Source organism: Danio rerio, chromosome 12 (assembly GCF_049306965.1).
Source record: "Danio rerio strain Tuebingen ecotype United States chromosome 12, GRCz12tu, whole genome shotgun sequence".
In the NCBI taxonomy this organism is placed as follows: domain Eukaryota; kingdom Metazoa; phylum Chordata; class Actinopteri; order Cypriniformes; family Danionidae; genus Danio; species Danio rerio.
This window is the reverse complement of record NC_133187.1, coordinates 45,409,654-45,435,630: the sequence shown is the minus strand read 5'-3', so window position 1 is coordinate 45,435,630 and position 25,977 is coordinate 45,409,654. Positions and strand designations below refer to the sequence as shown.

At 37.2% G+C, this 25,977-nt stretch overlaps 1 long non-coding RNA gene across 14 annotated transcripts in view; it reads left to right on the top strand.

The window, feature by feature from the left end:
* The first annotated feature begins 7,885 nt into the window (after positions 1–7,885).
* The window catches only part of LOC137496776 (uncharacterized), an 87,924-nt gene continuing 69,832 nt past the window's right edge, over positions 7,886–25,977 (top strand). For 12 of the 14 annotated variants that reach the window (XR_012388177.1, XR_011017355.2, XR_012388189.1 and 9 more), the window contains exons 1-3: positions 23,615–23,879; positions 24,798–24,835; positions 25,687–25,733. This is a non-coding gene — a long non-coding RNA (uncharacterized lncRNA). Of the gene's footprint in view, positions 8,114–23,614; positions 23,880–24,797; positions 24,836–25,686; positions 25,734–25,977 lie in introns of those variants that run through there. The other 2 variants (XR_012388176.1, XR_012388181.1) reach the window with 1 other exon arrangement.

The window sequence follows — 25,977 nt, the reverse complement described above, 5'->3', positions numbered from 1 at the left end:
GCATGTGTTTGGACTGTGGGGGAGACCGGAGCACCCGCAGGAAATCAACGCCACAGGGAGAACATGCAAACTCCACGCAGAAATGCCAACTGTCCCAGCTAGGACTCAAACCAGCGACCTTCTTGCTGTGAGGTGATCGTGCTACCTACTGCGCCACCTTGATGCCACAGATTTTATCAGTGTTTTTTTTTTTTTTTTTTAAATCAACTTTTATTATGTTAATACAATATTATATAATATTTCCAAGCTATAACAATAACAATCAATAATATGGGGGAATAATTAGGGAATATAGGGGATTTCCCCTAATTTAATGGGGCAATGAAATGGAATAATGGGATCCCATCTCTCTCTCTCTCTAGAATAGAATAACAATATTTAATGATTTTAACCATTTAAAAAAAAGTTTTATTTGAAATTTTATTGGAATTTATTGGAGATGAGGATGGAAGGTAATTCCTGTCAATTTTGAATAAATCAGTTTAACATTGAAAATTAAAATGAAAACAGATTAACAATTTCATTATAAAACAAAAAATATCTGCCAAAATTGAAAAATGATTTTATTTTCACTGTGACAAATCGATAAATATAATGAAGTTGCTGATTTAACATTACATTTTTATTTCGTTTCTACATCAAGACCGCCAATATTAAAATGAAAAGGCTAATTGAAAAATAAAATGCAAACACATTTTTAACAAAGCGTGTTTTTAATGTTCACGCTATAATAGTGACACAATTTAAATGAAAATGTAAATTTAAGTTTTTCTTTTATCGACACTTTTGTTTCAGTTTTCATTTTTTATTTAATTTTCAACCTTTATGCAAAGCCTATGTTAACCAGTGCGAGGGGTGTATTCCAGTGACACCTTTATACAAGTAAACACCAAACAGAGAAGTGGTTGAAGAGAAAGTTTTAAGTAATTAATTGATACATTCAAGGGGAAGTTTTAATATAATTATTTAATTAATTCGTTTTAATTAATTAAACGGTTAGCACTATTGCCTCACAGCAAGAATACTGGTTCGAGTTGGGTCAGTTGGCGTTTCTGTGTGGAGTTTGCATGTTCTCCCCCGCGTTGGTGTGAGTTTTCTCCGAGTGCTCCGTGTGTCCTGCACTGGTCCAAAGACATGCGCTATAGGTGAATTGAATAAACTAAGTTGGCTGTAGGGTGTTTCCTAGTACTGGATTGTGGCTTGAATGGCATCCGTTGAGTAAAACATATGCTGGAATAGTTGGTGGTTCATTCCGCTGTGGTGACCCCTGGTAATCTATCCAGTTGTAAGAGTAACAACTAATAACTTCTAGTTTATCATTTGGAGAAGTGGCAGAAGGTCAATTTTACCAATGAATCATCTGTTGAACTGCATCCCAATCATCACAAATACTGAAAACGACCTATTGGAACTCACATGGACCCAATATCTTTTCTCATAGAAATCTGTCAAGTTTGGTGTGGGAAAAATCATGGTTTGGGGTAACATTCAGCATGGGGGTGTGCGAGAGATCAGCAGAGTGGATGGCAACATGAACAGCCTGAGGGATCAAGACTTTTGTGCTGCCCATTACTTTACAAACCACAGTAGAGGGCTATTCTTCAGCAGGAAAGCGCTCCTTTTCATTCTTCAGCCTCCACATCAAAGTTCCTGAAAGCAAAGAAAGTCAGGGTGCTCAAGGATTGGCCAGCCCAGTCACCAGATCTGAACATTATTGAGTATATCTGAACATTATTGAGTATATCTGGGATAACATAGGTGGAGGCATTGAAGATGAAGAATCTTGATGAACTCTGGGAGTCCTGCAGGAACGCTTTCTTTGCCATTCCAGATGACTTTAATAATGAGTTGTCTGAGTCATTGCAGAGATGTATGGATGCAGTCCTCCAAGCTCATGGGAGTCATAGACAATATTCATTCTGTTTCCACTGCAGCATGACTTTATATTCTATACTGGACATTATTTCTGGTTAGTGACAAAACCTGTCTCGGCAAAGTCAGAACTTACTGTCCTAATTAAATAATTAAACAATCAAGGCATAATTATATTTTATTTTGGTGATATCAGTGTAATCTAGAGGCCTTTCATATAAGCCACTCCTGATACCAAATGATCATTTAGAAGTCAAGCTATTATGTGTTGTTTCTAAAACTTGGATAGGCGGCAAGACTTCTATCAGGTAGTGTGCACAGGAATACAGAATTGTATATAATAAATACACCATTAAAAGAAAATAAAAAATACAACTGTAGGCTATTTTTTAAGTTATGAAACCAAGCAGAGAAAATAAAAATACGCACCTTCTTTCAGTTTTGGGAATAAAGCAACGATTTGCAATAAATCAAATTTGCAATAAATCTTAAGCAAGCATGCATGACAACACAGCATGTCCACTTGCTTCTTTTCCCATCACACACACATGCACACACACACACATGCACACACACACACACACACACACACACTGGAGATGAGTAATAGTGAAAACAACAAGGTCGTGGAGTGTTCAGTGCAAACAGGCGTCTCGTGGAGGGCCGTAGCTCCCCGGCCGCTGCAGCCCTGTGTGAGAGGAGCACCTGGGCAGCTCCATCAGCCCCACGACCATATGGACGGGTCAGAGGACACACACACACACACACACATACATTCACACACCTGGACACTCACACACAGGCTCAGAGGGACGCAGAGATGGAGAGGCCGCACCTGTGCTTTAAACAGACCCCCGGAGGAAGCCGAACACGAGCAGATTAAAACCAGGGCCAGATTTGAGCGTTTTCGACAAACTGCACGAGCACATATTTATCAGAGGATTTCAGGCTTTGCGCAGGACAAGTTTTCTGGAAGTGACCTAGACCTACTTGCGCTTGCTTCTGTGCCAAGTCTTTCCTTTTAAAAAGCCATCTTTATTCTGCCGCTATTATTAGCGCTGCTTGCTTTAGCAATAACTGCTGTTATTTCCAGGCCCACACACACAATCCGCAGGCCCACTGCTGCACAAAAACACTAAGCTCAGCATTTCAGGACAAGTTGGAACGTCTGTCATTCACAAAGTTCTCAATGTCTTTTCTGTCTCATGCTTCGTAGTTGGTTTGACTACTTTTATTATGTATGTTGCACATCGGTTCTGTTTGAAGACGTGCACGAATTATCTATCTATCTATCTATCTATCTATCTATCTATCTATCTATCTATCTATCTATCTATCTATCTATCTATCTATCTATCTATCCATCCATCCATCTATCTGTCTGTTTGTCTTTCTGTATGTCTGTCTGTCTATCTATCTTTCTCTCTCTCTGTCTGTCTATCTGTGTTTCTTTCTCTCTCTCTGTCTGTCTGTCTCTCTCTCTCCATCTGTCTATATTTCTGTCTGTCTGTCTGTCTATCTTTCTGTCTGTTTGTCTCTGTTTCTTTCCACACGATTCATCCATGTTGTCCCAAGACAAATCGATTAAGTTAACTTAACACTTTTAACAAATGTATGTAGATAGAACATAAAAAAAGTCTAATTGTCCCTATGAAATCTCAAGAATTGTGTTGTTTCAGCTTATTTTAAATAAGTATTTTGAACATTTATTTTTATTTTTTTGGATTCTTGTTATGTTACTTTTTCTTTACATTACACTTCTTTACTTTACCCTATGTTACTTTGTTACATTTTTTTTTTTTTGGTGCCTTACAAGTTACCTTTCTTTACTTTACATTATTGTACTTTTCTATATGTTACATTGTTACATTTCTTTACTTTTTATTACTTTTCTTTTGTTTCCATTATCTTTCTTTACCTTACATTACTTTACTTTGTTATGTTATTTTACGTTACGTTACTTTACATTACTTTGTGTTGCATTATGCTGTTACTTTCTTACACTATTTTTCTTTACTTTCTTTTCTTTAGATTACATTTTGTTTCTTTACCATACATTTCTTAACTTTGTTACTTTTCTTTACGTTTTTTATTAATTTATATGACTTTTCTTTATGTTACATTTGTTTATTTTATGTTACTCTGTTGTGTTACGTTACATAACTTTATATTACTTTTCTTTATGTTATGTTTTCTTTTCGTTACTTGTTTTCTTTTTGTTAATGTTTTCTTTTTGTTAATGTTTTCTTTTTGTTAATGTTTTCTTTTTGTTAATGTTTTCTTTTCGTTACTTGTTTTCTTTTTGTTAATGTTTTCTTTTCGTTACTTGTTTTCTTTTCGTTACTTGTTTTCTTTTCGTTACTTGTTTTCTTTTCGTTACTTGTTTTCTTTTTGTTCATGTTTTCTTTTCGTTACTTGTTTTCTTTTTGTTTATGTTTTCTTTTCGTTACTTGTTTTCTTTTTGTTCATGTTTTCTTTTCGTTACTTGTTTTCTTTTTGTTCATGTTTTCTTTTCGTTACTTGTTTTCTTTTTGTTTATGTTTTCTTTTCGTTACTTGTTTTCTTTTTGTTAATGTTTTCTTTTCGTTACTTGTTTTCTTTTTTATGTTTTCTTTTCGTAGCTTACTTTACGTTAGATTACTTTACGGTACATTAGATTACTTTGCGTTAGCTTACTTTGTTACGTTTTTTTGTTACTTTACATTAGATTACATTACATTAGGTTACTATGTTACTTTAGATTACTTCACGTTAGTTTACTTTACGTTTCGTTTCTTTGTTACGTTACTTTACATTGTGTTGTTACTTTACGCTACATTAGGTTATTTTACATTACGTTACTTTTTTTTACCTTACGTTACTGTACATTATGCTACTTTACAATATGTTAGGTTACTTTGTTACGCTTCTTTGTTACTTTACATTACATTACTTAACATTAGATTACATTATTACGTTAGGCTACTATGTTACTTTAGGTTACTTTACATTAGATTTCTTTACATTACGTTTCTTTATGTTACTTCATGTTACTTTGTTTTGTTAATTTACATTGCACTTTGTTACTTTATGGTACATTAGGTTTCTTTACGTCACGTTACTTTACATTGTAACTTTATGTTATGTTACTTTGTTATGTTTTTTATAACTTTACTTTTTTCAGAGATCGTAGAAATCGTAGATAGTTTTTAGGTTTCTTTGTTTGTTTATCATCATTGTGTTTATCATCATTTTGACTGGAAATTGAAATGCCACTCTTCATTAAAGTCGACCTAAAAGACGAGACTTCTCCAGATTTGCCGCTGTCTGTCCAGTCTCTCTGAATGGCACTTGTGAGCGAATCATAACGAGCTCATTAGGAACTGGCTGTTAATAAGAGTCTCTGTCATTATCTGTTCATCTGCTGATGTTTATGGCTGATCTGTTAATGGTGTCGTCTGGTTCCTGTGTTTGATGGTGGTGATCTGCCGTGTCTCTGAAGAGGACGTGTGTTGGAGGCCTGCTCAATTATCCTTCCCCACTTTCCTTTCATGACTTTAATCTTTAATACTTTTCTACACTCTTTACTTTATTGCTCAAGCGTTTTCTAAAAGCCGATTATAGCGGAGGGCTCATAACTCTCGCCAACACCTGTTCCACTGCAATTTACCTGTTTACTGACAAGTTAGCAATGTGCTAATGTACTTGAGGCCAGTGTGTGCTCCCCGTCCAAACACCCACTGCTCTGAGCCGCCGAACAGCAGATGTGTGTGAGAGAAGAAAAAGTGAGAAACTCTGAGGAGACAGACCCGTTTATCACTGTGTGCTTATAATGCTCTCATTTCAGTGTAGCATGTAAAACTAAACTCCTAACTAAAGTTAATTTGTGAAATTATTGCAATTGGGAAATCACACTTGACATACTTAAAGGGATGGTTCAATCAGATTAAATTATGAACAGTGTTGGGGAAAGTTACTTTTAAATGTAATGCATTACAATATTAAGTTACACCCTAAAAAAGTAACTAGTTGCATCACTTAGTTACTTTTTATAGTGAGTAAAACAAGTAACTTTTGTGCTACTTTTCCTTACCTGGCTGAGGTTTGATCTCTTTCAGAACTAGTTTTTTTTACTGTTGTTGTTTTTTGGCTTTTTTAATAAAGTATCTTTGCAATTAACATTGCACTGTATAACCTATACCTACATTTGCCTTTAAAAACACATCAAAAAATAATATTTTAGGATAATGTTATCTGAGAACTTCCTGACCCCAGAGCTATAGATGCCTTATTTAGATTATTGAATGTTTAAAGCAATTTGCTACTATTAGTTTCCGGCTTTCGGATGAGATGTTAAACCGAGGTCCTGACTCTCTGTGGTTGTTAAAAATCCCAGGATGTCCTTCAAAAAAGAGTAGGGGTTTATCCCGGCATCTTGGCCAAATCTGCCCACTGGCCTCTGTCCATCATGGCCTCCTAATCATCCTCATATTCTAATTGGCTTCATCACTGTCTCCTCTCCACCAATCAGCTGGTGTGTGGTGTGCGGTCTGACGCAAAAATGGCTGCCGTCGCGTCATCCAGGTGGATGCTGCACACTGGTGGTGGATGAGGAGATTCCCCCCATTGTGTAAAGCGCTTTGAGTGCCCAGAAAAGCGCTATATAAATGTAAGGAATTATTATTATTATTATCAATTAAAATCACTGTCTATTGAGACTATAGCCCCTTTCACATATACAGACCTTTCTGAAAAATTACCGGGAATTTTCCGGAAAGGGCTGTATGTGTGAACAGGCCCTTTTTGATAATACTAATAAATTCGTTTTGTAACGAATTTGTAATTTAGTTAGTAATGTTTACAAATACAAGCGCAGCCATTTAGAGCTCATTTTTGGTTAATGACGTCAGAATTTACCAGTATTTTGGAATGGACGTGTGATAATCTTTTGTGTGTGTATGTGTGTGAATGAGTGTTTATGGATGTTTCTTAGTGATGGGTTACAGCTGGAAGGGCATCCGCTGCGTAAAACATATGCTGGATAATTTGGTGGTTCATTCCGCTGTGGCTGCCACAGATTAGTAAAGGGACTAATCCAAAAAGACAATAAATGAATGTTACTCAAAAAAATAAAAATAAATAAAAAAAAAAAAATATATATATATATATATATATATATATATATATATATATATATATATATATATATATATATATATATATATATATATATCAAATACCGTCACTCAAAAATGACCAAAATCAAAAAACTGTCACTTGAAAAATACCAAAGTAAAAAAAAAATCACTCAAAAAATATTACAGTTTAAAAAAAAGTTACTCAAAAATACTAAAATCAAGAACCGTCACTCAAAAAATAAGAACATCTAAAAAAAACCACTTCAAAAGTACTTAAAAATACCAAAACTTCAAAGCACGCCACTCAAAAAGAAATATTTATTTATTCATTCATTCATTTTCTTTTCGGCTTAGTGCCTTTATTAACTTATCCAGCATATGTTTTACGCAGCCGATGCCCTTTCAGCTGCAACCCATCTCTGGGAAACATCCATAAACACTTTCACAGTCACACACTACAAACAATGTAGCTAGGCCCTAGATAGGGGAGGCACGTAATAGAGCCCTAATAAATAAGGGACTAAGCCAAGGGAAAATGTATGAATATTATTATTATTTATAATATTGCATTGATTTATTAATAGTTTTAATGTGGAAATGGGCTTTACTAAGTCCTAATTTAGATTTTCATATTTATTTTGTTATGGAATTGTGCTTTCGGGTTGAGTAAACAATAGCAGAATTTACATAGGCAGAAATAAGTTTTAAAAGTATCTCCCGGCATCAGCCATTATTATTGTGTGGTCAGTAACTCAGCTCTCAGCGGCTCTGGCCAACTGTCCTGCCCATTAATGTATGATTTACAGCGATTAACTTTTGCTGATTAGAGTGATTATTTGGAGTGTGGCGCGGCTCTGCCTTCCTCCAGTGTGTCGGACCATCCTGCCAGCGGCTTTAAACTTCCACCGGGGATCCAGCCGAACCTCTGCCAGAGCGGCTAATCTGTAATCATTCATGGCTGACTTATACAAACCGCTCTGTTTTCTGGCACTCGCCGGCCGGTTCTTCTTCATCTCCCCGCAGTAAACAAACGGCGCGTGGAAAGGTTAGTCACTGGCGCGAGCAGACGGATCTCCGAAGGAAACGGGGTGTTAAGCATGTCGGAGCCGTTCAAGTCCAAAAAGGTGATTTGGCTTTGGAACGGGGCGACTTTTTGTTTACTTGTTTGTGTGTTTTGAAGCTCCATGAGAGACGTTTTTTCCTGCAGAGAACAGAGATAACTCAAGCCTGTGTTTGCTCCAAGAGTTTCACATCACCTCTGCTACTGAAATAAGCACTTTATTGTGGCTGATGTTCACTTTCAGCAGATTTGCGAGGAGGGAGTTGTTAGGGGGAGACTGTCTACAATCTGGATGTTTTTAGCATTTAGCTGCCAATGGATTCTAACGACTCCTGTTTTGTTTATGGGTCATTCCTGGCATTCAGCTTGAGTAAACTTTTTTTTTTTTTAAGAGATGCTATTTTGCCTGTTTTTACAAGATGTAAAACAAGTTTCTGATGATTTTAGAGTGTGTATACGATATTTCAGCTCAAAATACATCAGCAATAATGTTTTATAACTCTCTGAAACAGGGCGAGGCAGTGGCACAGTAGGTAGTGCTACTGCCTCATAGCTCAGTTGGCGTTTCTGTGTGGAGTTTGCATGTTCTCCCTGCCTTTGTGTGGGTTTCCGTGCTCCGGTTTCCCCCACAGTCCAAAGACATGCGGTACAGGTGAATTGGGTAGGCTAAATTGTCCGTAGTGTCTGAATGTGTGTGTGGATGTTTCCCAGAGATGGGTTGCAGCTGCAAGGGCATCTGCTGCGTAAAAAACTTGCTGGAAAAGTTGGCGGTTCATTCCGCTGTGGCAACCCTGGATTAATAAAGGGACTAAGCTGACAAGAAAATGAATGAATGAACTTTCTGAAACAGCAACGTGGTGGCGCAGTAGGTAGTGCTGTCACCTCACAGCAAGAAAGTCGCAGGTTTGAGCCTCAGCTGGGTCAGTTGGTATTTCTGTGTGGAGTTTGCATGTTCTCTCCATGTTCGCGTGAGTTTCCTCCGGGTGGTCCGGTTTCCCCTACAAGTCCAAAGAAGTGGTACAGGTGAATCCGGTTAGCTAAAATTGTCCATAGTGTATGAGTGTGAATGAGAGTATATGAGTGTTTCCCAGTGATGGGTTGCAGCTGGAAGGGCATCCGCTGCTTAAAACATATGCTGGATAAGTTGGCGGTTCATTCCACTGTAGCAACCCCTGATTAATAAAGAGACTAAGCCAAAAAAATGAATGAATGAGCTCTCTAAAACTTCCTCTTTAAGGCTTTGATCCTAATTGTGGTGTTTTGGTGACTGTCACTTTAAATTAAAATAAGATTGTGTTCTTTTCAAAAGAGGGCGGAGCTACAAATGCCTACACTGTAAAAAATCCCCAAAATTTCACAACAGGTTACTGTATTTTTTCATAGTAAATTACAATAGTATCACTTTACAGGATTTAACTGTTAGTTTTTAGTATTCAGAATTTTCTTGAAAAATTAAGGCAAGCATAATAATTACAATTACTGTAAATAGAGCTGTATCTTTTGTATCTTTTGTAATTGCAGCTAATTACTGTAAATAGAGCTGTATCTTTTGTATCTTTTGTAATTGCAGCTAATTACTGTAAATAGAGCTGTATCTTTTGTATCTTTTGTAATTGCAGCTAATTACTGTAAATAAAGCTGTATCTTTTGTATGTTAGTTATAGAAATTCAAACTCTTTATTTTATTCAACGCAGAAATTAATATACATAATCTTTTATGCTAGTACAGCTATTTTTTATAATTAAAAATATTTACAGAATTTTTGTTATTATGAACTACTTATTATCATTGTAATTTACTGTGAATTTACATACAGTACCTAACGGTGAAAGTAATGCAATTATTAGCCAGTAATTTACTGCAAACTTAAGGTTGAACATTTTACAATGTATGGCTGCTTTCACACTTGGTTCAATTGCCTGGCATACTCAAGTTCGATTTCCCCCCATGCCATCTTCTCAGTTGGTTTGTGTTCACTCTCTTTTTTCCTTTCTGAACCCCGATGTACGCAAGCTACAATACGTGATATACAGACACACACACAGACACATGAATGAACATTATGAAACAGTAGTTGGTTGTACAGTTGGCGGTTCACTTTTGTTATTTGGTACGACTGCATTCATACCAGAAGTGAACCGTACCAGGTTTGCGTAATCCGTAACCCAGACCACCTCTTTCAGACAGACTCGGGTACAATTCATGAGTTTCTTTCTTTCTTTCTTTCTTTTTTTTCTTTCTTTCTTTCTTTCTTTCTTTCTTTCTTTCTTTCTTTCTTTTTCAAATTCCTTTCTTTCTTCCTTCCTTCGTTTCTTTCTTTCTTTCTTTCTTTCTTAATTTATTTCTTCCTTTTCTTCCTTCCTTTCTTTATTTTCTTTATTTCTTCCTTCCTTCCTTCCTTCCTTCGTTTCTTTCTTTCTTTCTTTCTTTCTTTCTTTCTTTCTTTCTTTCTTTCTTTCACTCTTCCTTTTTCAAATTTCTTTCTTTCTTTCTTTCTTTCTTTCTTTCTTTCTTTCTTTCTTTCTTTCACTCTTCCTTTTTCAAATTTCTTTCTTTCTTTCTTTCTTTCTTTCTTTCTTTCTTTCTTTCACTCTTCCTTTTTCAAATTTCTTTCTTTCTTTCTTTCTTTCTTTCTTTCTTTCTTTCACTCTTCCTTTTTCAAATTTCTTTCTTTCTTTCTTTCACTCTTCCTTTTTCAAATTTCTTTCTTTCTTTCTTTCTTTCTTTCTTACTTTCTTTCTTTCACTCTTCCTTTTTCAAATTTCTTTCTTCCTTTCTTTCTTTCTTTCTTTCTTTCTTAATTTCTTTCTTCCTTTTCTTTCTTCCTTCCTTTCTTTATTTTCTTTATTTCTTCTTTCCTTCCTTCCTTCGTTTCGTTTCTTTCTTTCTTTCTTTCTTTCTTTCTTTCACTCTTCCTTTTTCAAATTTCTTTCTTTCTTTCTTTCTTTCTTAATTTATTTCTTCCTTTTCTTTCTTCCTTCCTTTCTTTCTTTTCTTTATTTCTTCCTTCCTTCGTTTCTTTCTTTCTTTCTTTCTTTCTTTCTTTCTTTCTTTCTTTCTTTCTTTCTTTCTTTCACTCTTCCTTTTTCAAATTCCTTTCTTTCTTTCTTCCTTTCTTCCTTCTTTTCTTTCCTCCTTCCTTTCTTTCTTCCTTCCTCCCGTCCTTCCTTTTTCATCCTTCCTTCCTTTCTTTCTTGCTTTTTTTCTTCTTTTTTCCCTCCTTTCTTCCTTCCTTTCTTTCTTTCTTACTTCCTTACTTTCTTTATTTCTCCTTCCTTTCTTTCTTCCTTACTTTCTTGATTTCTTTCTTTTTTTTCTTTCTTTCTTTCTTTCTTTCTTTCTTTCTTTCTTTCTTTCTTTCTTTCTTTCTTTCTTTCTTTCTTTCTTTCTTCTAAGTGTCAAAATTAAGCCACATCACTTTTTCCTTTAGCACTATATATGATACAAATTAGCTTTACAGAGATAAACAGGCAAAGCAGTGTACAATCAATTAATAGTACGGCTGTGAGTTTCATAACAGCAGCTGTTTTTTATATTATTGCTATTATTTTTGAAATCAGATTAAGTCAGTTCAATGTAAATCTAGGAGCAAATACCTACACACAGAGGTTTCTCCATAAGGGAATTTGTATATTTTATTCAGCGAATATAAATGAGTTCTTGTACACAAGTGAGTTTGTGTAATAATTAGAGCGACATTCATTAGAATGTAAATACAAATAGCACTCTGGGAATTCAAAAGCACTCCACAATATATATGCATGGAAATACAACAAAGCATATCCAAGGTTTAATCTACTAATTGTGATTTAAATATAATTATCATTAAAGTTATTGGCGAGATCGTGTGAGGTTAAAGCATGTGGGTGCATGAGCGAAGATTTCAGGCGAAGTTGTGCAGTGTTTGCTGCAGTCCCTGAAGGTCTGGGGTTATCGTCACTTCTGGTATTAATCTAATAAGTGAAGTTTAGGTGCTAATGGAGGGCCAGGTGCATGTGTGTGTGGCGGGTCGGCCTCTGGGACACGGTTTTAAGTGTGTGTGCGTGTGTGTGTGTGCATCAGGTGGGCTTGAACTGGCTCATTTGACTCAGACAGCATGCGCTTTGGACGTGTCCTAACCTGAGCGGCAGGAGGCATCTGCCTAATGATGAAAAACTGGAGTGTGCCATCGAAATGATCATCACACACACACACACACACACATCACGCCGTCCTCCCAGGACACTCGCAGACATTCTTCAACTCCATTTCTGCTTTTAAAGTCATTTGCCTTCTGGAACTTGCTGTAAACTACAAACCTGGTTTCTAATTGCAAAGTATGTCAAAAAGTAAAATTGTTATGATGAATGTCACAGATTCATGTCAGGGTCAAGGAAGTTTTTGGTTTAGGAAATGAAGCCAAGGACGATTTGATTTCATTTCACTCATTCGTGATTTCCTAAATTATAAACAATTAAACAATGAATTTGGGTGGCACTGTGGCACAGTGGTTAGCAACGTCACCTCACAGCAAAAAGGTTGCTTGTTTGAGCCCTGGATGGACCAGTTGGCATGTTCTCCCCGTGTTGGCGTGGGTTTCCTCCGGGTGCTCTGGTTTCCCCCGCAGTTCAAACACATGCGCTATAGGGGAATTGGATGAACTAAATTGGCTGTAGTGTATGAGTGAATATGAGTGTATGGGTGTTTCCCAGTACTGGGTTGCAGCTGGAAGGGCATCCACTGTATAAAACATTTATATAGATACAGTTGAAGTCTGAATTATTAGCCCTCCCTGGATTCTTTTGTTTCCCCAATTTCTAAACACATTTCTAAACCTAATAGTTTTAATAACTCATTTCTAATTATCTTTGCCATGATGACAGTAAATAATATTTGACTAGATATTTTTCAAGACACTTCTATATTGCTTAAAGATACATTTAAAGGGCTTAAGTTGGTTAATTAGGATAACTATGCAGTTTAGGGTAATTAGGCAAGTTATTTTATAATGATGGTTTTTTATACTATCAGGACAAAAATAAAGCTTAAAGGGGATAATAATTTTCACCTTAAAATGTTTTTTTTTTTATTTATTTAAACAGCTTTTATTCTAGCCGAAATAAAACAAATAAGACTTTCTCCAGAAGAAAGTCTCAGACAAACTATGAAAATGTCCTTGCTCTGTTAAACAACATTTGGGAAATATTTTAAAAAGAAAAAACTGTATTGACTTCTACTGAAAACTTGACTTCAACCTCATACATTTGTTTATACATATATATTTTATAATGTAAAACATAATTTTATTTTTAAATGTTGTAAATATAGTAACACATGTTATACTTGTTATTACAAAATATGTAGTAAATGCAAATGATTCATTATATTTTTACTTACTTTACTAAAATATACTTTGTATATATATATGTTTGTTTATTATTTATTTGTATACACACACACACATCTTGATTATTATAAAAGAATCATTGTAAAAATACAGATTATTATTATTTATTATTACTGTTTTATCCAAAAATGTTGATTTAAATGTACCATTTATTCTGATTAATTAATTAATTAATTTATTCATTTAACTATTTATTTATTATCTATTTATTTTATATTTATATTTAATTATTATTAGTATTAGTTTATTATTATCATTATTAATGGGGTTTGCCATAGGCAAAGTCCATTCTTACTATTGTGCCTGGTTTATTATTCTTCTTCCTTCTTCTTCTTCTTCTTCTTCCTTCTTCCGTCCTATTTTTCGGCGCGTAACTAGTCCCGCAGCTTTCGTCCCAGACCCTTGAAAGTGGGCTCAAATCATGCGGTCTTATCGGGAATGGTGTGCTATGACTTTTATAAGGGGTGGGGGGTTTTTTGGTCCCGCAGGGGCCAAAAAACCCCCCCCAAAAATCCCATAGACTTAACATTGAGCCGAACTTTGAAGAATCACAGCACCGAGTGTGAATTTCGTAGAAATATGGGATTCGCAACAGCTGTAGGGGGTAGCAGCCTAAGTGAGAACATACCCCGCAAGGGGGTATAAGTTGTACCCCTGGGGCTCTAGGACGTCCCAAAGTGGTCCCCATTGACTTACATGGGCCCCATTGACTCCCATTCATTTTCTAGACACTCGTAAGATACTATTCCCGGAAATCGCCGTAGCGCCAACAGCGAAATTCGTAGAGACATAGGATTCGCGACATCTCGAGAGGGTTATAGGAGGCTTCAAACCACACCCCGAAAGGCGGTAAATGTTGTACCCCTGGGGAGCTAGGACGTCCCAAAGTCTCCATTGACTTTACATGGAGCCGAACTTTAACCAATCACTGCGTCCATTATGAATTTCATAGAAATATGGGATTCACAACATCTGTAGGGGGTTGCAGCCTAAGTGAGAACATACCCCGAAAGGGGGTATAGGCTGTTCCCCTGGGGTGCTAGGACGTCCCAAAGTGGTCCCCATTGACTTTACATTGGCCATTGACTTCCATTCATTACATTGACTCCCATTATAAATGTCATATGTCAATCACAGTACATAGCAGTGTCATACTGACTTAGGGGTGGGCTTATTTGACTCAGGCAACCAATCAGCATCTCATTATGATTTTGAAGCTCACAAGCCACGCCCCCCCAGACCATTTAAAGACCCCTCTAACTGCCCCATTGACTTAACATGGGGTGGGATGTCCCATTGCAGATCCCATTGACTTCCATTATAAAGGTCACACATCTATAACATTACATAGGAGTGTCATAGAGACATGGGGGTGGGCTCATTTGACTCAGGCAACCAATCAGCATCACACCATGATAATGAAGCTCACAAGCCACGCCCCCAAACTTATCCCATTGACTTCTATTATAATAGGGCTGGATGCATATCTTTGCTTAGCAGTGTCCTATTGACTTGTGGGATGGCTCATCTGACTCAGACAACCAATGAGCATCTCAATATGATAATGAAGCTCACAAGCCACGCCCCCAAACTGGTCCCATAGACTGCCATTATAACTGGCCTACATGCATATCTTTGCTTAGCAGTGTCCTATTGGCTTGGGGGATGGCTCATCTGACTCAGACAACCAATGAGCATCTCAATATGATAATGAATCTCACAAGCCACGCCCCCAAATTGATCCCATAGACTGCCATTATAACTGGCCTACATGTATATATTTGCTTGGCAGTGTCCTATTGACTTGGGGGTTGGCTCATTTGACTTAGGCAGCCAACCACTTTTTAAGTTTGCTTTGTAACCTCGCCCATAGCAACAAAACAGAGTACCCTAGCAACCATTTATCAACAGCTATATCTCAGCATCGGAACATCGTAGAGACTTGGGGATTGGCTCGTTTGACTCATGCTAGCAAACGGAACTTCCTATATGCTACATATGCTAGCAGTGACTAGCTACATGCTAATATTGACTAGCCAAGTACTGTAACTTGCTAGAAATGCTTACTAAGTATAAATATTTCATCAGGCATGTATGTGAGGCTTGCCTAGTAACCACCCAGGGTACCCTAGCAACTGCCTAGCAACCACCCAAATTACCCTAGCAACCGCCTAGCAACCACCTAGCAACCGCCTAGTAACGCCTTAGTAAGGGCCTAGCGACCACTCAGGACACCCTAGCAACCGCCTAGCAACGCCTTAGCAACAACTCAGAATACCCTAGCAACCACCAAGCAACACCTTAGCAACCACCTAGGACACCTTAGCAACCACCTAGCAACACCTTAGCAACCACCTAGCAACCACTCAGAACACCCTAGCAACCGCCTAGCAACCGCCTAGCAACCACTCAGAACACCCTAGCAACCACCTAGCAACACCTTAGTAACCACCTAGCAACCACTCAGGACACCCTAGCAACCACCTAGCAACACCTTAGCAACCACCTAGCAACCACTCAGGACACCCTAGCAACCGCCTAGCAACCACTCAGGACACCCTAGCAACCGCCTAGCAACCACTTACAATACCCTAGCAACCACCTAGCAACACCTTAGCAACCACCTAGCAACCACTTAGGACACCTTAGCAACCGCCTAGCAACACCTTAGCAACCACCTAGCAACCACTTAGGACACCCTAGCAACCGCCTAGCAATGCCTTAGCAACCACTTAGAGTACCCTAGCAACCACCTAGCAACACCTTAGCAACCACCTAGCAACCACTCAGGACACCCTAGCAACCGCCTAGCTACCACTTAGAATACCCTAGCAACCACCTAGCAACACCTTAGCAACCACCTAGCAACCACTTAGGACACCTTAGCAACCGCCTAGCAACACCTTAGCAACCACCTAGCAACCACTCAGGACACCCTAGCAACCGCCTAGCAACGCCTTAGCAACCACTTAGAATACCCCAGCAACCACCTAGCAACACCTTAGCAACCACCTAGCAACCACTCAGGACACCTTAGCAACCGCCTAGCAACACCTTAGCAACCACCTAGCAACCACTCAGAATACCCTAGCAACCGCCTAGCAACACCTTAGCAACCACTCACGACACCCTAGCAACCGCCTAGCAACACCTTAGCAACCACATAGCAACCACTTAGGACACCTTAGCAACCACCTAGCAACCACTCAGAACACCCTAGCAACCATTCAGAACACCCTAGCTACCAAAACAAATACATTGTACCCCATCGATTTGCCACGCAAACCCCATTCACATTTCCTTTAGGAAATGTACAATTCTAGTTATTATTATTATTTTCTTAATATTATTAAACTATAGATTATAATATTATACTACTATTTACTGTGTTTACTATGTTTATTTTTTTTTAAGAAATATGTATGTTCTTTTTAATGTAAACCTTAGAAATGCTTTGGCAATACATTTGTAACATTTGTCATGCCAATAAAGCAATTATTGTATTACAGAGAAAGAGAGAGAGAGAAAATCTCAAATAATTAATTAATTCATTCATTCATTTTCTTTTCTGTTCAGTCTCTTTATTTATCAGGAGTTGCCACAGCGGAATGAACCGCCAACTTATCCAGCACACCCTTCCAATCACAACCCAGCACTGGGAAAGACTCATACACACTCATTCACAGACACACACTAAGGCCAATTTAGCTTACCCAATTTACCTATAGCACATTTGTTGGACTGTGGGGGAACCGGAGCACCTAGAGGAAACCTATGCCAACACAATGAGAACATGCAAACTCCACACAGAAATGCCAACTGACCCAGCCGGGGCTCGAACCAACGACCTTCTTGCTGTGAGGCGACAGTGTGTCCTCTGAATCTCAATTCAATTTATTATTTTTTGGACTATTTACCAATTATTATTGTTATTAACTATTAGACACTTCTAAAATATGTCTCTAATATAAAATACTTGTATAATATAAAATATAAGTATATACAGTTGTTTTTTGCTCTCTAATTCAGTAGTGTACTTTAACCTATGAGGCAAAAGTGACTATATTTCCCTTTACATACTGTGCGTTATTTACAGACACATTTAAAACGCACATTTCCACCAGGAGACCGCAAGGTCAGTCAGCCAGTCCGACCTCATCTATACATTAAACCAGCCAACCTCCATTCAAACCCCACACAACACAAGAGCGACCCTTTCAAACATGCATCCAGGCCCCGTGGAGATCTGACTCACGGAGGGACCCGGCCAAAAACTGGCACAGCGTCCACAAATATCTGCCAAGGGCCAAATCCCTCACCCACCCCTGCGAAATAATAAATAATGGCTCCATTTTGTCCCGCGACTGTGGCCCAGAGCCCACACCATTAGACATTAGAGCCAATTTGCAGACCCGCTTTATCTCAAATATTATCAATGAGCCTGTCAGCCGCGGCTCTAACCTTCTTTTGTTATTTTGGGCTGTTCTCTCAGTAGGATCCGCTTCCCCCCGCAGACCAGCAACAGGATGTCATACACCTGTTTTGCTCAAGGCGGGAGCGCGGTGTTATTCGGGCGGCTCTGGAGCTCTTTGGACCGGCCCGGACGGACGTGTGTGTCAGGATGTGAGATGGAGGCTGGTGGAGGTGCAGCTGTTGCGTAAGGAAAGTGCCAGCGGCTGCAGTGTCCTACGGTGAGCTGTAATTTGCAGGCTCTCTCTCACCTTCACCGGGCCGGGCGGCTGCAGATGCGGAGGCCTGACGCCCAGATGGGGCCTTCCTGACGCCCACGGCTCTGTGTGTGTGTGTGTGTTTGCAGCTCTGTTTGTGCACACGTGTGCTGAAGGCGACAGCAATGTTCAGGCTCATGCAAACATGCCAGATTTTTAAAAAATGGTATGGTCAGGTTTACAGTAGGCTATTACACTGTAAAAAAAAATACAGGGTTTCACAATATTTATTCCTGTTGTCTCAACATAAATCCATTAAGTAAACCTAACGATTTAAGGGGATTAAACGTAAAACAATTAAGTTGTCCCAAAAAAATCTCAAGAACACTGAAAAATTTTATTCAAAGATGCATTCCTTGGATTTACTCAATTGTTTTACGTTAAGTGGTTGTAAACAATTAATTTACAACCACAATGGATGAAAGATCATCATCTTCAGCTGAACCTCGCAAAAACGGAAATGCTTGTAGTTTCTGCCAACTCGACTCTACACCATAACTTTTCAATCCAGATGGACTGGGCAACCATTACTGCATCCAAAATGGTGAAAAGCCTTGGAGTAACGATTGATGACCAACTAAACTTCTCTGACCACATTTCTAGAACTGCTCGATCGTGCAGATTCGCACTCTAAAACATCAGAAAGATCCGACCCTTCTTATCTGAACATGCAGCTCAACTCCTTGTTCAAGCTCTTGTTCTCTCCAAACTGGATTACTGCAACTCTCTACTAGCTGGGCATCCAGCTAACTCTATCAAGCCTCTTCAACTGCTCCAGAACGCAGCAGCACGAGTGGTCTTCAATGAACCTAAACGAGCACATGTCACTCCGCTGCTAGTCCGTTTGCACTGGCTGCCAGTTGCTGCTCGCATCAAATTCAAAGCTCTGATGTTTGCCTACAAAGTGACTTCTGGCCTTGCTCCTTCTTATCTGCTCTCACTTCTGCAGATCTATGTGCCCTCCAGAAACTTGCGTTCTGTGAATGAACGTCGCCTTGTGGTTGCATCCCAAAGAGGGAAGAAATCACTTTCGCGAACGCTCACGCTCAATCTGCCCAGTTGGTGGAATGAACTCCCTAACTGCATCAGAACAGCAGAGTCTCTCGCTATTTTCAAGAAACGACTAAAAACTCAACTATTTAGTCTCCACTTCACTTCCTAATCTGCAATTGCCTCTCTGAATATCACACTAACTGTACCAAAAAAATAATAATAATACTAATACTACTAATACTTCCCTTCTTAGACTTTACAGACCTGAAACTTGCCTATAGCACTTATTCATTGTTGCTCTTAGTTGTGAAAATTGCTTCCTTGTCCTCATTTGTAAGTCGCTTTGGATAAAAGCGTCTGCTAAATGACTAAATGTAAATGTAAAATTTGGGCTAAATTTAAATAAACAAATTAAGATGAACATTATCAAATTTAATTTGTTTGTTTAAATTCAACAAATAAATTGCAACAGTTCTGCATGCAACACTTTTTTCGGCTTATTTTGAGTAAGTTGTTTGAACAAAATGTTTAAAGTGTATCTGTGATTCTCAACTGGTGGGCCTCAACGATCCTGCAGGTGGGCCATAAAATAGCTTAAAATTAACTCTCAATATTATACTATACTTTTTTAATTTCATTGTTAAATTCGATATTAAAATGATCAAAGTAATGCTCTTTCTCCTGTTCTCTGAATGATTACTTCAAACTCAGCGCAAATACAGCCTCATGATCATGTCTGCAACTAGAACATGTACAGCTGAAGTCAGAATTATTAGCCCCCTTTGACTTTTCTTTTTTTAAATATTTCCCAAATCATGTTTAACAGAGCAAGGAAATTTTCACAGTATGTCTGATATAATTTTTTCTTCTGGAGAAAGACTTATTTGTTTTATTTCGGCTAGAATAAAAGCAGCTTTTAATTTTTTTAAACACCATTTTAAGGTCAAAATTATTAGCCCCTTTAAGCTTTTTTTTTCAATAGTCTAACAAACCATCATTATACAATAACTTGCCTAATTACCATAACCTGCCTAGTTAACCTAATTAACCTAGTTAAGCCTTTAAATGTCACTTTAAGCTGTATAGAAGTGTCTTGAAAAATATGTAGTAAAATATGTCATCAAGACAAAGATAAAACAAATGAGTTATTAGAGATGAGTTATTAAAACTTTTATGTTTAGAAATGTGCTGAAAAAATCTCTCTGATAAACAGAAATTGAGGAAGAAATAAAAATAAATAATTAGCCCTTAGTGCATGTGTTTGGACTATGAGGGAAACCGGAGCACTCGTTGGAAACCCACACCAACATGGGGAGAACATGCAAACTCCACACAGAAATGCCAACTGACCCAGCAGAGGCGTTAACCACTGACCCTCTTTCTGTGAGGCGACAGTGTTAACTACTTAGCCACCGTGCTGCCCTTTATTGTAATTTATTGCACAGTTAATGCTTCCCATTTTTCAGTGCAATGTTTTATTTTGTTGTATTTATTTCAATAGCACTTTTTAAAAATACCAACAGCTACAAAGATGAAGTTGAAGAATATATATATATATATATATATATATATATATATATATATATATATATATATATATATATATATATATATATATATATATATTTTATGGGCGACGCAGTGGGTAGCACATTCGCCTCACAGCAAGAAGGTCGCTGGGTTGTTGGTTCGATCCTCGGCTCAGTTGGCGTTTCTGTTCGGAGTTTGCATGTTCTCCCTGCCTTCGCGTGGGTTTCCTCCGGGTTCTCCAGTTTCCCCCACAGTCCAAAGACATGCGGTACAGGTTAATTGGGTAGGCTAAATTGTCCGTAGTGTATGAGTGTGTGTGTGAATGTGTGTGTGGATGTTTCCCAGAGATGGGTTGCGGCTGGAAGGGCATCCGCTGCGTAAAAACTTACTGGATAAGTTGGCGGTTCATTCTGCTGTGGCGACCCTGGATTAATAAAGGGACTAAGCCGACAAGAAAATAAATGAATGAATGATACATATATATATATGTATATTTTTTAGCTTGAAAAAAATGCCTGGATCTCAATTTCACCTACAGTATCCTAAAGTTCCCCTTTATTTATTCCTAAAATATTTGTTAATGTTTATTTTGATTATTTGATCAATTAAAAGCACCTCATTTATTTGAAATATAAAGCTTTATAAATGTCTTTACTGTTACTTTTCTTCCATTGTAGGCACTTTGCTTTATGCAGTATTAATATATTTAATAAAATGCATATTGGTCCTATTATAAAATCTGAAATAGACAAACTACACAGTATAACTTAATGAGGAAAATAGAAAACGAAGTCAATTTGATGTCAATTGAAGGTGCAGACAGCTCTGTATTTCCGAAGCTGATTCACAGAGACGTTTCTTCACACCAGTGGACTGATGCTGGTATTTTGCTTGTGTTAGTGGGAGCGTTTAAGATAGTGGGAAAGGTTATATATCCTCAGCGGTGTTTCTCTGGAAGGCCTCAACAGGAGGCTCTTTTGTGGAGACGTCTTTCTTTCAGCCAATCGATCGCTGTTGTTGTGATCCCAGCATGCAGCAGGAATGAAGTGTTTTAGATACACACACACAAACACACACTTACAGTACACACACACACATATACACACACTTCAATTACACCACAGCATACAGTAGGTTCATTGAGTTTACTCATCAGATCTGAAGCGAGGATTCCCTCAGTCACAGATGATGAGCTCAGTCTCTGGTTGATGCTGGTTTTTGTGTAAATATGATAAAGGATCTAAGTTTAGCTCATGCGCTGGGGTTGTATTGACGCCAAATATTGTAATTGAAACATCTTTTTCTATTGAAAAAAATAAATAAAAAATTGACATTGTATAAAGTTGTAGAATAAAAATCTTTACAGAACATCTTACAGATTATGGAGCTGTTATAAAAAATTGCAAACCCGTATAAATCTGATTTATGGAAAGTGATTGTTGAGAAGTTAATTTAGGTTAAATGTCATGTAGCCTATGCAACATATTTCCAAAAATGATAATAATTTTTGCAAAGATATCTGGAGCTTGCAATGTTTTAATAAACTGTATGTTATTTATTTACACAAACATAATTATAAAATGATTAGTAGTACTAGTAATAGTAGCAATAGTACCAGAATAGATAAACATTTAATCAAAATAACCCATTGTATTGGGTAAACACAACTCATTGGGAAGGTGCTGTAATAATCTATAGTTGGGTTATGTCGGGGTATTTTTAACCCAACCTTTTTAACTGAGTGTTCAAATATTTTTGAGTTTTAGTTGGCAGAGCTGCTAAACAACAGCCTAAATCAGGCTGGTTTAAGCTGGTCAACCAGACTGGTTTTAGGCATTTTCTGGGTTTTGGACATTTATAGGTTGGTTTTAGCCATTTCCAGCATGATCTTAGCTGGTCAGGCTGGTTTAGCTTGTCATCTCCCAGCCTGACCAGCTAAGATCATGTTGGAAATGGTTAAAACCAAGCTAAAGCTCCAGTTTAATCCAGGAAACCAGCCTGGAAATGGCCAAAACCCTTCTAAAACCAGGGTGGTCGATCAGCTAAAACTACCCAACCAGTCTAGACTAGTTTAAGCTGTTCTCGTTGCTGACGCAATATCATTGGCGCCTCTTTTGACCAATTAGAAGCGAGATAAGGCTATCCAACAACAAATTTGAGTTAACATCCCTGCTGAAAAATCCAGCTTAAACCAGTCTTGGCTGGTTGGCTGGTTTTAGCTGGTCGACCAGTCTGGTTTTAGAGGGGTTTTGGCCATTTCCAGGCTGGTTTCCAGCCATTTCCACCCTGGTCTTAGCTGGTCAGGCTGGAAAATGACCAGCTAAAACCAGCTTGACCAGCCTGGTTTAAGCTGGACATAGCTGGTTTTGGCTGGACTCCCACCTTGGCTAGGCTGGTCATCTCCCAGCCTGACCAGCTAAGACCAGGCTGGAAATGGGTGGAAACCAGCATGGAAGTGGCCAAAACCTCTCTAAAACCAGCTTGGTCGACCAGCTAAAACCAGCCAACCAGCCTAGGCTGGTTTAAGCTGGATTTTTCATCAGGGATTGCAGTCACTATAGTTTACTAAATCAAGTTTATTCTGTGAGTAGCTGTGTCAAGTAAGTTTTAATACATTTACAGACAAAATATATTTGTTGTCGAACTTTTATCAAAATGTTAAGTTTGTTAGTACAGGCAACGGCTTGTAGCCTAAGTTGTTTTGATAAAACTTAGTCGCTTTGTAAGTAACGTTAGCTTTGGTTAAAAGCAACTGCTAAATAATATACATTTAAATGTCATATGTGACGTGCTGTTTTTAAACACAGCCTGCTGTACTATAATAAACTGCGATTAATAATTTGAACATTTGAAAAGTCGGTCAGTACTCAGGAAAGATAAATAACTTTCAGACAATGATGTTAATACCGACTCCAACCAGGAGAGGCCGCTAGCTTCCAGTCTATCCCCGTAGCGTAGCGTAGAATGTGAACGCTAAAGTGAACCAAAGAAAATAGCAAACAAAACGATAGAAATAGCGTTTCCAATCAAGATTGTAAACATATTTTTTTTTGCTAAGCTGAAAGGGACACATATGTTGTTTGGAAACGCTAAATGCAATGAATTATGCTAAATCGCCGTTACTCTGCTCAAAAAGAGAATCATACACGCCGATGACGACAGACTTTCGCTTCAACCCGATTTCAAAATAGAGGTAAAGTTGGTTTTATATTAGGATAATCAGACATTCTCCTTAATAATAATTTCAGAAAAGTGTTCTTTGCAAATTCGAAATCATATTAGCAACCAATGATTATCAAAGTACAACATTGTTTACAGTCTATTAGTTAGTGCTAATGTGGTTTTAAAGTCATACTTGCATGCTAATTCTGACCGAATATTCAAATTAGCGTGGTAAATGATCGAATGTTCGAATATAAAACCTTTACTCAATGCTTTCAAAAGTAAAACCTTCTAGTATGAAGTATAAGCCCTGAGTGTTGAGGTAAAGTTGGACATTTGGACTTTCTCCTTAATATTATATTTCCAGAAAATTATTCTTTGTAAATTCTAAATAGGGGAGTCATATTAGCAGCCAAAGACTATCAAAGTGACTTACAACACTGTTTACAGTCGACGTAACGTTACAGTGCTAATGTAGTTTGAAGTCTTGCATGCTATTTCTGACCGAATATTCAAAGTTACCGTGATAAACAATATAGACCGTGTCACCAGTTGTCACTGATCGAATAATATAAAGCCAACTTGACATCAATACACTTAATTATGTTTGCTGCTTTACCATTTAATTCATTATTTGTGATAAAATGTGTATTGTACTATTAGGGATAACAAAGTTGTGAACAAATGCTTAAAAAAAACTGTCCTAAGATTTTGCGCATGTTCAATTCAATATTTTGTTTGTGAGATAATATTATATTCATAACCCATTTTTTCACCTCTGAGTGTGCAGATTGACCTTTCGTATTGTGATGGAATGCAAAACGTCTTTACATATGTAAACCAATCAATTAAAATGTAAAAGACACATGCATCCCAATAAAAGTGTTGAATTTAGTCTCCAAGCTTGAACGTTTAATTTAATGTTTCTGTTTTGTATTTACCTTTTTAGGTAGGCACATGAAGAAGATGCCAACAGGATACAGAAAGGTAATTCAGAATTAAAAGCTTTGCCATTTTTAACTATGTTGCAGTGTGTTATTCCCTAATGTTATGATTGATTCAATTTAGAAATGTATTTGAAATGTGGCTATTTTGTAGAAAGTTTTCTAATAATACTCAGTTTTGTTTTGACTTTTTTGTTGTTTATTTTGACAAAGATCTCTATTTGTGTCTCGATAACTTCTAATCTGTTTTGCTCTCCACCAGTCAGATATTTTGAGCGCAGCCTTGTTTATGAAGAAAAAGCCGCTCGCTCACATTCTCACGATTACACATAACTGTCATATTATGGCCTTCTTTCAAGCTGTTATTTACCCAAAAGCAAGCAAATCATGTACAAATGTACAATCCCAGTAAAATTTAATACTTCTGTTGATTGATAATTTTTTTTTGTTTTGGGTTTATACTATAACTTGCTTTTTGATGGAATGTTTAAAGAGTTTTTAGAAAAGTAAAATTTTAAAAGGCTAAACTCACATTGATAAATGCTTTTCCATATTCAAATGCAATATTGAGCATAGTTGTTTTCTCTTAAAATAAATGTTAAGAAAATGTTCAGCATTCTGTAGAGTGATTAATTTACTTTTACTTTTTCATGCCAAAACCTTTTTTTCCTTGTGAAATGTTTTGATATCTTTAAATTAAGACATGTTTATCTATAAATGTACATATAAAATCATACTTTAGATAAGCAAATAGATAAAAAGGGCACTTTACAGTGATATCTGTTCATATTTTTAGTCATATTCATATTTGATATTAAATTTAATAGAATCTCCAAGATTTTCTTGAACTTATGATCTTTTAATTGATGGTTTCTGTTTTATATTTATCTTTAGGTTGACAAACATAGATGCCAGCAGGCTATATAATGCACCAGCTGCAGGTAATATAATTTTGCCATTTTCAACAATGTTGCAGTGTCATTTTTTTGTAGTGTGTAATGTTTTACCTTTTATTTATATATATATATATATATATATATATATATATATATATATATATATATATATACACACACACACACACACACACACATACATATTTACAGTTGAAGTCAGAATTATTAACCTCCTTTGAATTTCTTTTTCTTTTTAAATATTTCCAAAATTATTTGAAGAAGGAAATTT